This window comes from Pinus tabuliformis, chromosome 4_2 (assembly GCF_031772625.1).
Source record: "Pinus tabuliformis cultivar Carrire ecotype Pingquan chromosome 4_2, CPIR1, whole genome shotgun sequence".
NCBI classification, from domain to species: Eukaryota; Viridiplantae; Streptophyta; class Pinopsida; order Pinales; family Pinaceae; genus Pinus; species Pinus tabuliformis.
In genome coordinates, this window is record NC_142304.1 from 633,256,909 (window position 1) to 633,268,222 (window position 11,314).

The following is an 11,314-nucleotide window of genomic DNA, read 5'->3' on the forward strand; positions in this document are numbered from 1 at the left end:
AAGCATAATATGCTCTAAAATTAAGTTATGATATTTGCTTCTGCATAGGCTCCTCTATAATATAAAACAAATAGGATCTGTATCATCATGAACAAGATTCAGTACAGACAAAAGAAACAATTATCTTGAATACCTGCGAGAACATCATGTCAAGCAACACATGAAATTGGCATTTTACACTGACATTCCAAGCAAAACTACAACAAAAACCCACCATTGTGCTTGCCAATACATGCACAGATTTGCAAATAGCTTTCAACATATCTTCTAATACAAGTCACTAATCAAGAGAAGATGCCACCAAGCTTCCTAGCAAAGTCATCGGCATCATCATCTTCTAGAAAGTCTTCATCTTCTTGCTCATCTACATTCCTTTCCTACTCTTCATTGCCCTCATGCTTTGCATGTTCCAAATCATACTCTTCATGGTCAACATCTTCATCTTCATTGCTCTGAACAACATCATCCATTACTGCATCTTCCTGGTCATCCACTACAATAGGCTTTGCTCCTTTTGAAAAGGCTGATGGTTTGTCTTCTACAAGAGTATCCACGTCATTGGATGCCTCAGTGTCATCCACCCCAGGAGTAAAAGTGTGCAGTTCAGATGTATAACTATAACCAGCTGGAAGTTCTCCCTCTTTGACATCATTTTCAGGTTGTGGCAAGCCATCATTTCCCTTGCTCAAATTTAAGCTCTGAATGGCCTGGCCCTGCCCTTCTGTAGGTATATTTCCTTCATTGTCACCATTTTCTTTAGTCACTTTCCGTTTTTTCTTCAGAATATCACTTAATGGCTTTGGAGCCTGAAAGTCTTGTTCCCCACTTGAATCACTAATTACCTTGCCCAATCTCATCTTCCTTTCTTCCCAAGGAAGATTTTTTCTATGTTTGTCTGGACTCTTCATAGAGGGATTCTGTAAGGATCCATGTTGTGTTGATTGTGTAGTAGAAGGTTCTTCACTGCTCTAACGATTATTTTCTTGTTTGATTTGTGCAAGAGTCTTAGGCCCAGCAAAATTTATGGCATTTGTCCTTGTTTCAATGTTCCTAAAAGTATGACCTCTAGGTACGCTGGATTCTGATGATATAGAACCATCTACAGGCATTCTGCCCCTCTCCTTTTCATGATACTTGCTTCTGAAATGATCATTTAAGCCCCATCTGCTTGGTGAGCTTCTGGACCAAGCCCTCTCTAACTTGCCTTCTTGATCAACTTCTATATTGTCAGATGGATCTCTTTTGAAGCCACTAGCCTCTAATTGAATCCTACCCTGCAATCACCTACTACTGTGATTCATACCTTGCCTTAACTGATCCCTGTATATATCTTGTTGTCTATGGTCATCATCTTGTTGCCTAGAGCCACGGTGAAATTCACCATGTTGACTATCCACATGCTATCTCTTTGAGGGGCTATCCACTACTTTAGCCTCACCAGCCCTCCTACGTTTTGAAATCTGGTGGCGGAGATCCTCCATATTGTTCCGTTCAGGATCATCTTCACTAGACAAGGACCTCCTTTCTCGCACAATCGGTCTCTCCAGAACCCTGTCATCAAAAGCATTAGACTGCTTTCGGCCACCACGCTCATATCCCCTGTTTTTATATGGTTCATAAGCTCCATGGTCATATTGAAATTCAGCATCATAGTAGCCAGTTCGGACAAGCTCTCATTTGTTGTGCATATTTCTTTCTCGACCATTGATTGCATCTCTTCCAGATTCCATATCATGTTTATAGTAATGAGCATCCTCCCGGTGGCTTAGCTGGTTAGGTCCATCATCCACAAGTACATCAAATCCTGGTGATGATCCACCCAACAAATCCTCTGATTCTAATCCATTTTGTAGTCTCTCTTCTGGAGGATGAGACGGGCATATCCGAGACCTGTTTCTTGAAGCATCATGTATCCTTTGTCTTGTAGGTTCAATCTCTGGAAAAAATTGTTCGAATTCATGTGGACTTCCCTTAATATAGGTAGGCTGAGATCTTGATTGAGAGACATGTCTAGCTTCTAGTTGCAGCTGGGCTTCCTTGACATTATTTGACTGCAGTGTTAAAGGATTGCCCAAATGCCCTGCCTGGAAGTTATTGGACTGCAATGCAACAAGGTTACTTGACTGTGACGCCTTGAATTTATTTGCTTTTGCTACCACAGGGTTTCCTGACTGCACTGCCTGAAAGTTGTTGGACTTCAATGTCATGGGGTTGCTTGACTGCACTGCATTAGGATCAATTGATTGCATTGCCTTGGGAAAGCTTAAATCAGATCGATGTTTTCCATCTTTGTTGATTTCAGTTTCATTGACTGCTTGCTTCCCACTTGCCTGAGGCTCTGTAACTGCTGGACTTGGTTTTTCTATCTTTTTAGAAGTTAGATTAGCTCCTGAAAACAGACCATGCACAAAAGGGCACTTATCACCCTTTACACAATATCCCTGCTGGAAAAAATAGCAGGGAACTTTCGGTTTGTTTGCAGTGCCAGATGTCGGTAACGATGCTGAGGACGATGGTGGCACTGTTGCTGGTGTTGGTGCTCTTGACAAGACAACTAGTGGCTGAAACGGAAACACAAATACACAAGTTAGTGTCATAAATAGATTACAAAAAAATATACAAAGAAATATTTACAGTCTTCAAAATTACCAAAAGACAAACATACAACAAGAAACAACCAAAATAGGTCGCAACCTACAAGCCTATCAGAAACACACACTACAATTAGGTTTATTTATTAGAGATAATGGGAGAGAAAGTAAAACACCCGTAATTGAGTGCACTACTTGGATCTATATACAAACACTGATGCAGAAATGAATGTATAAAGTCGTCAACACAAAATAATAATAATAATAAAGTACGAGGAAAATATTCTTGACAAACCTGTATGAATATCAAGAAAATTCCTACGGAAAATGTGAAAAGAATCCACAACCACATAAAATACAACATGACAAATACAAGAAAACTAATGCCCATAAAAAAGCACAAACAATAAAGAATATAGTCCAAAAAGAAAGCCCTGTGGGAATTTTAAGTTAACAATTTTGTAACTAGAAAAACAAACCAGATGAGGTGATAATACTACACAACAAAGGGACATCTACCATATTAACAGATAGGCTGAAGGGATCCCTGATGAGTTGAAGAATAATTGGAAGGGCCAAGAAGGTGCAATGAACAATCATGCTAGAAAGGATCGGAATAAAGATCATTTAAGGGATTGTCAGAGATTTCATCAAACTGTCTTATTGCTAATGGACTATATTACAATGGAAACTTCAGGATCAGCCTTTTCTAGAAAATCTATCATTAATGCGACTTAATTAAAAAGTTCTTAATAATAAGAGAAACTCACAAGATGTCTAAAAGCGCAGGTAGGATTTAGACAATTGCCCCCAAGCTAGTACCAGCAATCTCTGGGATTGATCCTGGCGCTGTCACTGTGCCGATATTCACAATCATTACCCTGTAGAAAGACAAAATCTCTTAGTACATTTCAAGATTTTTATGAGCAAATGTAACACTAAGTTACTAACAAAGCTACCTCAATTAAAAACTTAGAACATAGATACCAAGCAATGAAAGTTTGTATAAGCATGGTATAGTTACAATCACAAGGATTTTACAACACGCAAACAAATCACTTATAAATAACCAATAGTTTCAAGCATCCATTTTATCCTACAAATTCACTTGTTTCAAATTGTACATAATTCTATTTTATTTTGTCCACCTTTGTAATTATGAGTAACTAAATAGTCACAAAATAACAGCACATAACCAACCAAATAAAATTCAAAGACAATAACAATAAAAATAATCCCATTATAACCACAATCAAGCAACTTTTGAAAATATTCCAGACACTTAACACTCCTGAGATGCATGAAAAGAGTCTATAGGACCTAGATAATGCAAGGGCCACACAATTTCCACCGAAGCATCCACTTGGGTTAGCCTCTATGTTTTGGATGATTACACAATAGAGAAAATTAGCCAACACTTATCAAAAATTCCATCCAGCCAGATAGTTGATGCTCAATCCTACTTTATATTTTCTAAGCACAACCAATAACTCCACGAGGATAACATGATCCCTATTAAGCAAATACACCGGCTGCCTGCTCAAATGGCTGGTACCTATAATCATAGCCCTGTATAGATAAAAATTGATGACTACGAGTTATGTTGGCTCTATACATTGATGAAAGTTTCTTTAGCTTTGCCAACAATCATTGTACTCTAGTATAGACTAAATGGACAATGGAATTTACATCATCCAGAAGATGGAATCTTACCCAAGGCATTCACAAAAGTTGTTGCCAACCCACAACTGGTTGAAAATAATCTCCATCATCATAACAAACTTTATGCCCATAATATGCACAAATGGTAACACATGATACATCTCCCAAACCAATAGAGTCCAACTAAAGTCTAATCCGAGATCCTCAATTCTCAATACTTCATACATAAGAAAACTTGTCTGTAATAGACCTCTGTTTGCACCTTTTGGGGCAATTGCTAGTTATATTAAGTTACTTGAAAAATCGGTCTCCTACAATGTATTTTAGGTATCAGAGGAGGGAAACAGTTATTCCCATTGATTTAGGAATCATTTAGGCAATTTTAGTCTTGTAGAAAAGATTTGTGTTGGTTCAGCCTTGGCCCAAAACTTTTTCGTTGTCATCTAATTAATGAATGCATTAGGTTAACCATAACAAAATATCCATTTTCAGAATACACATTATCATCCACCCTTGCTTTCAACAATGTCCATTCACATGTCGCTATTCTTCCCCACTCTATGCCTACCACTCTATGCCTTACGGCGTTTCCTTTGCAACATAAGGTGCAAATGCTAGTTATGTTATTATTATTTTATTCAAAATTATCTTTCCATTGAGTGGCTAACCATTTTCCCGCTTTATTAGAAAATACTTCAAATTTCACAACTGACGAGTACATCTGCCTAACACCGCTCCTAGTGTGATGTGAATAGCGAGTTGATTCATACACATAACATGATCTTAGGAAAGTTGTAAATTGGTATAAATGAAAGTGGTAGTGGCAATTTACTATTAGTTAATAATAGTAGTAATATATTATCATTATAATTATTAGTCGCATGGATATTTAAATATGTTTGCATATGCTAAAGTAGTAGATTTTAAGAGATTTTGGATAAATTTAATGTAAAGTAGGTTGTTTTAATGTGGTAAAAGTTAATTTATTATATCATTTATGTTATAAATTTCATAAGATCTTAATATCTTACATTTGAATTGTTGAATTATATAATTAATTTATTTTTAGATTATTAAATTTATTTATAATTTAAAAACGTATAATTTAAATAATAATAATAAAATATAATTTTATTAAAAAATTATAGAAAAATTGGTGAAAAAGTTTATGGTCAACCAGTTAATATTTCAATCTTATGATTTAAGCGAATCTTTATCACATCTTAGACAAATGAGATAAAAAAATAAGTTGGAAAACTTTTCAAAAAATCACACTTAAAGAATACTCAAATTTGAAATATAAATAAGTTTTCACAAAACTGAACATTAATATGTAATTTGTTATTTTTAATAACCAATCATATAATTTTAATTTTTAGGAATATTTAAAAACTAATTCAATTATATAAGAATTAAATATAAATTTTAAATTTGAATAAGTTTTCCTATTACTCCAAATTTCTAACTAGTGTTTGTTTTTAATAACAAATTATATTCTTGTTTCTAGTAACCAATTATATTATTTTTATTTTTGGTAAAAAATTAAAAACAAATAAAATATAAATTTCATCAAGTTTTCTGGTAATTTAAAGAATAGTACATTACATTTGTTTTTAATAATCAATCATATTATTTTTATTTTAGGAAAAAATTAAAAATAAATTTAATTGAATGTAGGCATTTATAATTGCTTCTATTGTAGAAAATTTTTCAGGAAAAAAAAAAAACAATGTAATCTTTTTTAGTTTTATGTAAAGATTTAAAAACTAATTTAATTGAAGGTAGATTTCCATAGTTGTTTATATTGTAAGAAATTTCTGAAACAATGTTTCCAATGGACATTCCACCCATCTAGTGCTTGGTGATGGATGCATTTTCCACACAAAATTTACACTTTGGAATCCCTACTGACATATCAAACCACATGCTTGCACCTTATATTTTAATGGTAGATCTACTTTCCTGAATTTTGATCGCAAATATACTATCGCAATATTGAATCTCCTACTCGATTTCATGACCATGAAAAGAATCAGACCTACCAAATCAATTAGATTTGATTTGATTTCTTCAAAGACCAACATCAAAATTAGTTCACCTGGACTAAGATCATCCTATCTATATACAAATGCACTAGTGAATTTTTATCGCAATATTGAATCTCCCACTCGACCTACCAAATCAAACTGATTTCATTTGATTTTTTCAAAGAACGACATCAAAATTAGTTCACTCTAACTAAGATCAGCCTATCTATATACAAATCGCGGAATTGCTTAACACCTTTTTGGAGAGTAAGTCAGTCCTCAGGAAGTGTTGGAAGGATCATTTGATTTCTTCAAAGACAAACATCAAAATTAGTTCACTGGGACTAAGATCATCCTATCTATATACAAATCTCGAAAGGAATTACTTAACACCTTTTTTGGAGAGTAAATCAACCCTCAGGAAGTGTTGGAAGGAGATGTCCTTTCTACACACAATTGAATTTTGGTTGACAGGTCTGATAGCCAATACTCTGTTGGACAGTTCTCCTAGCTAATGTCACATAACTATTTTATTCTTTTTCACTTTAATTTACCTATCTTTAAGGTAAACTGCAGGGAATAGCTAATATATAACACTTGTTCCATTTAATATTTCATTAAAAAGTAATTATAAACTTTGTCTATTAAAAAAGGCTTTCAAGCATCTTTGATATAAAGTTTTCTTTTTAAGAATTATATAACCCTGGTTCCATTTAATATCTCATTAAAATGTAATTATAAACTTTGTTTATTAGTAAAGGATTTCAAACATCTTTGAGATGGAGTTTTCTTTTTGACAACTACATAACACTAGTTCCATTTAATATCTCATTAAAACGTAATTATAAACTTTGTTTATTAGGAAAGGCTTTCAAACATCTTTGATATGGAGTTTTCTTTTTAACACTATGAGAATTAGGGAAAACAATTTTTATTGCTTAAATGGTTAATATGAATATCGAAATAAATGTAGTGTTTTGAGAAAAAACAAAATTATTATGCACTTTTGATGGTTAATATTTTGCAATTTCATTTTTTTTAATTCAATCATATTTGAGATTTTCTTTTGTTTAATTCGATCACATTTGACATTAAAATGATGGAAAATATATAAATTGAAGTTTTTCTATAAATAAAATTTAATTTATTTTGTTTCAGGGCTCGTTAAAATTTTAATTAAAATATTGTAAAATTTGTGAAAACGAATAGATGTAAGGTTTGAATCTCTGAGTTTTGACTAGGTTTAGGGAGTGGAAAATAGGTTAAATTTTACAATAAAAAAACAATTTATATTTTTAACATCTTTTAATATAAATTAAAATTTTCAAAATAAAACTCCAAAAAAAACACAAAGGACTAAAAAATTATTTTAATTTATTTATTTTCAAAAAAGGCTTTAGCATATAATGTAGTTTTGTTTTTCAGTTATTTCAAGCAATTTTAAAGTTGCTGTGAAGCTAAAGACACCATATATTGGTGTAAGGGACGCTTTTGTTTGCGAAATAATAGATCACACCAAATTAATATATGAAACCTTGTAACATCCCTCGTGAAAAGTTAATGTTAGTAAATAGTAAAAGTAATTATGAACAAAGACTTTATTTGAAATAATATATATAACTCTGTTATTAATTTTATGTTAATTAAAAACAATTGTGTTTGTATCATTTGAACTGAGCCTATGATTAATCATGGTTAGTAACTGTGGAAGCAGTTACAATGGAACCCTAACTACCTTCTGGAGGTAGTTGAGGCCCCAGAGGAAAAAGGGGAAAGATTGCCAAGTCTGGTTAGGATCAGATGGCAGAGAAGAAAGAAAATGTTCATGCTATGTCTGGTTAGGATCAGATGGCATAAGAGGAAAAGAATTTTCCTGTGTACGCTATGTCTGGTTAGGATCAGATAGCGTTTACTGGCGAGACCAGTGTAATTGCAGTCGAGAAGGACTTGCAAGTGCTTGGGGGTGGAAGGTCAAAGAAGAACTCTTCCTACGGACGGGTGGATTGGCAAGCATTACAAGTAGGTTTGCAGAGAAGCAGGTATGGCTTATAATGCATACGTCTACTGAAATATTCCTGGTATTCTTCTGTGTAGAGAAAAATAGAAATAGATGAAAGACATCTAACTGTTCTTTTAACAGAAAACAAGAAAGAAACTAGTTCTGTGTTTTAGACAGAGATTGAAATAACTGTTCCTTTTTAATAGAAAACAAGAAAGAAACTAGCTTCCGTATTATAAACAGAGTATGAAATAACATGCATTCAACAGGGAAAGAATATGAAAATTCCATACGAAAAGAACCTGCATTCCATACTCGAAATAAGAACATAAACAGAAATAAATAGCTCAATCATTTCAGCGACAGCAGAAAGTCATCAATAAAGAACGCTGTGGTAAACCCTGGATTTATGTTCAAGGATCGAGAAAAGAACCTAGAAAGCTTTGTGCACAGAGAATCGAAACATAATTTATTTATATGATCTTTGCTAAAGACTGTAGTATATATGTAACATTATGACATACATCACAAGACGAACCCGGCGTGATCATTCAACTAACCGAACTCATAACAAAATGCGAAATATATCATAAAATAAATCAGTGTTGTTATATGTAGAAACCCTGGTCCTGTAGCCCGTAAGGAAATCTCAAAGAGGGTTAACAAAACCGGAATTCCATCATAACAGTCCTATATTACCATATAGTTGCTACGCGAGAGCTGAATAAAAAGAATATACATTCGCTATTCATAACATAATCATTAAAGTATGGACGCCGAGGGCAGAGCAATGGTAACCAGGGTTACATGCTCCCTCAGCCAGTTCTAGCCGGCAAAACCCCGATTTGGTAAACCATTCTAGCCGGAGCTTGCGCTCAGCTAATGGAGGCATCCAAGTCGGAATTGAATGGCAAACATATTACCCATCTAAACTGAAGTAAAAACAATAGGAATTCGGTAAATGATATAGAATTATATTAAAAACACCGAACAGTAAATTTGTAACAGTTCAATGAAAGCAATGACCAGACGGCCGTGATACAAATCCTATATTTTAACAAGATTCGACAGATCAAACCCTCTCAGACAGAGACAGAGTTTAATAAAATAACCATGGTCTGCGTTCCAAAAAGGGTACCAGTACATATCTGAAACGACAAATTACATATGATAAATAAGTCACGGCTATACAGACAAACTAAAATAGATGAGCCTCTTAACAGAGGAGTCCGGTTAACAAAGACTAAAAACCAAATGCCTTCAGGGAAGACCTTGAGCTTGTGCAGGGGACAGACCCGAGATTTACGGCCCGGTATCCCTGCCAAGGGAATGAAAGAAACTCAGCCTTTGTCTAAACAAAAACCCTGTATACATGACTGTGATAAGTGTTCGATACTTACCTAACAATGGGCGAGACAGCTAATAGAGAAACCCTTGCTCCTTATGGCGAATCGATGCACCACCTGTACAGAACATTAGCCGTGTTAGCAACAGGAAAAACCCTGGTGTAAACCCATGAAAGAATGCGAGGAGCAGAGAAATAAAAACATTAATACTCACCATAAGCCGAACCTGGTGTCGTGTAAACATGAAAGCCGATAACTTCAAAGAGTGATGAGGCCGAGCCGAATGGCAGGAGCTGCATGTCTGAGGCTACAGGGCGGTGCAGTCGGATGCAGAAGAAATGTCGACGGAGTCAAGACTACAGCGCTGTGGCGATGCAGAAACAATGAAATGAGAATGAAGGTCACCCGGAAGAACAAACAGACACATAAATAGCTCCATAGTATTACCGGTTCGTGGCATGGATCATAACCCTCGATCTGCAGTAAATCACTGGTATCCGTTCGATTGCCGGTGATCCCTTGGTGAGTTTCGGGCGCGAAAATGGCAAGCCCGAGGAGTCAGGACCGTAGACCTTAGAGTTCAGGGCGCACATGGCAGCTTGCCATCTGCCCTTCATCTCTACAAATGGACGATGGGAAATCCTCCAACTGGATCGAGGATATAAACGCCGGACAGTCTATCAACCTCGATGTCTCGGGATATGGAAACCGGAGTTTTACAGTTGAGTTCATAAATATGCCATTAAACACTGACAGTGCCAATTGTGCGACTAACGGGTTCCCGGGTTAACATTATAAATATATGTGTCATCATTACAGTGTTTATATGTACACGTAGACAGTCAACGCATGAATATACCGTGAACTCTCAATTGATATCTATTGACTACATTTCTTTATGTTTGTTGCGTAATTAGAATTGTGTTAATAAATCAATGATTATGATTAAGTTAACCATGCGTATGTAATTATGAATATAGGAACTATATGTAAAAGGAGTTAATATTGCTGTAAAAAAAAAAATTTTTTTTAGAAGCGTGACAAACCTTTTGTTTATAAGACAAAAAACCCACTTCCAATTTAACTATTAAATCTAGGAAAACATACATACATTACTCTTTGGTTTTGAACATATAACCTTTTAAAAAAACACATCCTCCCCACTCAGGGGAATTCCAAGCTCGTCGTCTGAAGCCTCCAGGAGATAACACAGGATTATTGTCTGGGATTTGGTCTTCATGGCTGCTAGGCATATCAGAGGCCGCCGAATTCTCCGTGGAGTTGAAGGCAGGATAAGAAGTGCAACATGTTGTGGAAATTTCTTCCTCGACGCTTCTCATCACTCCATTTACGAGCTCCTCGCTGAGACCGCATTGTTCTTCATCGTCTGCTAAGGTTTGGCCTAATTGCAGTAGTTGAAGGAACTGTTCTGTTTCTTCGCCGTGAGAACGTTTCGGGTCCTGGACGTCAATGTAGTCTGGCATAGTCCCGGCCTCACGGCAGCGTTTTCTGAGCGTCTGAGACATGATCGAGAGGTGGCCAAGAGATTCGAACACGGAACGCACCGATGTTGGAGAAATGCTATTGTAGTTATTATAGCCGAAAAGGGTTTCAGAGTCGATATGATCGCTGCAAATGGCCAGAGTGGCTATGCTGCAAATGGCAGGAGAGGCTATGTATAGATATGAT

At 35.4% G+C, this 11,314-nt stretch overlaps 1 pseudogene; it reads right to left on the reverse strand.

The window, feature by feature from the left end:
- Nucleotides 1-377: 377 nt before the first annotated feature.
- LOC149170948 (zinc finger CCCH domain-containing protein 32-like) lies at nucleotides 378-10,242 on the reverse strand (annotated as a pseudogene).
- Between the last annotated feature and the right edge of the window lie 1,072 nt (nucleotides 10,243-11,314).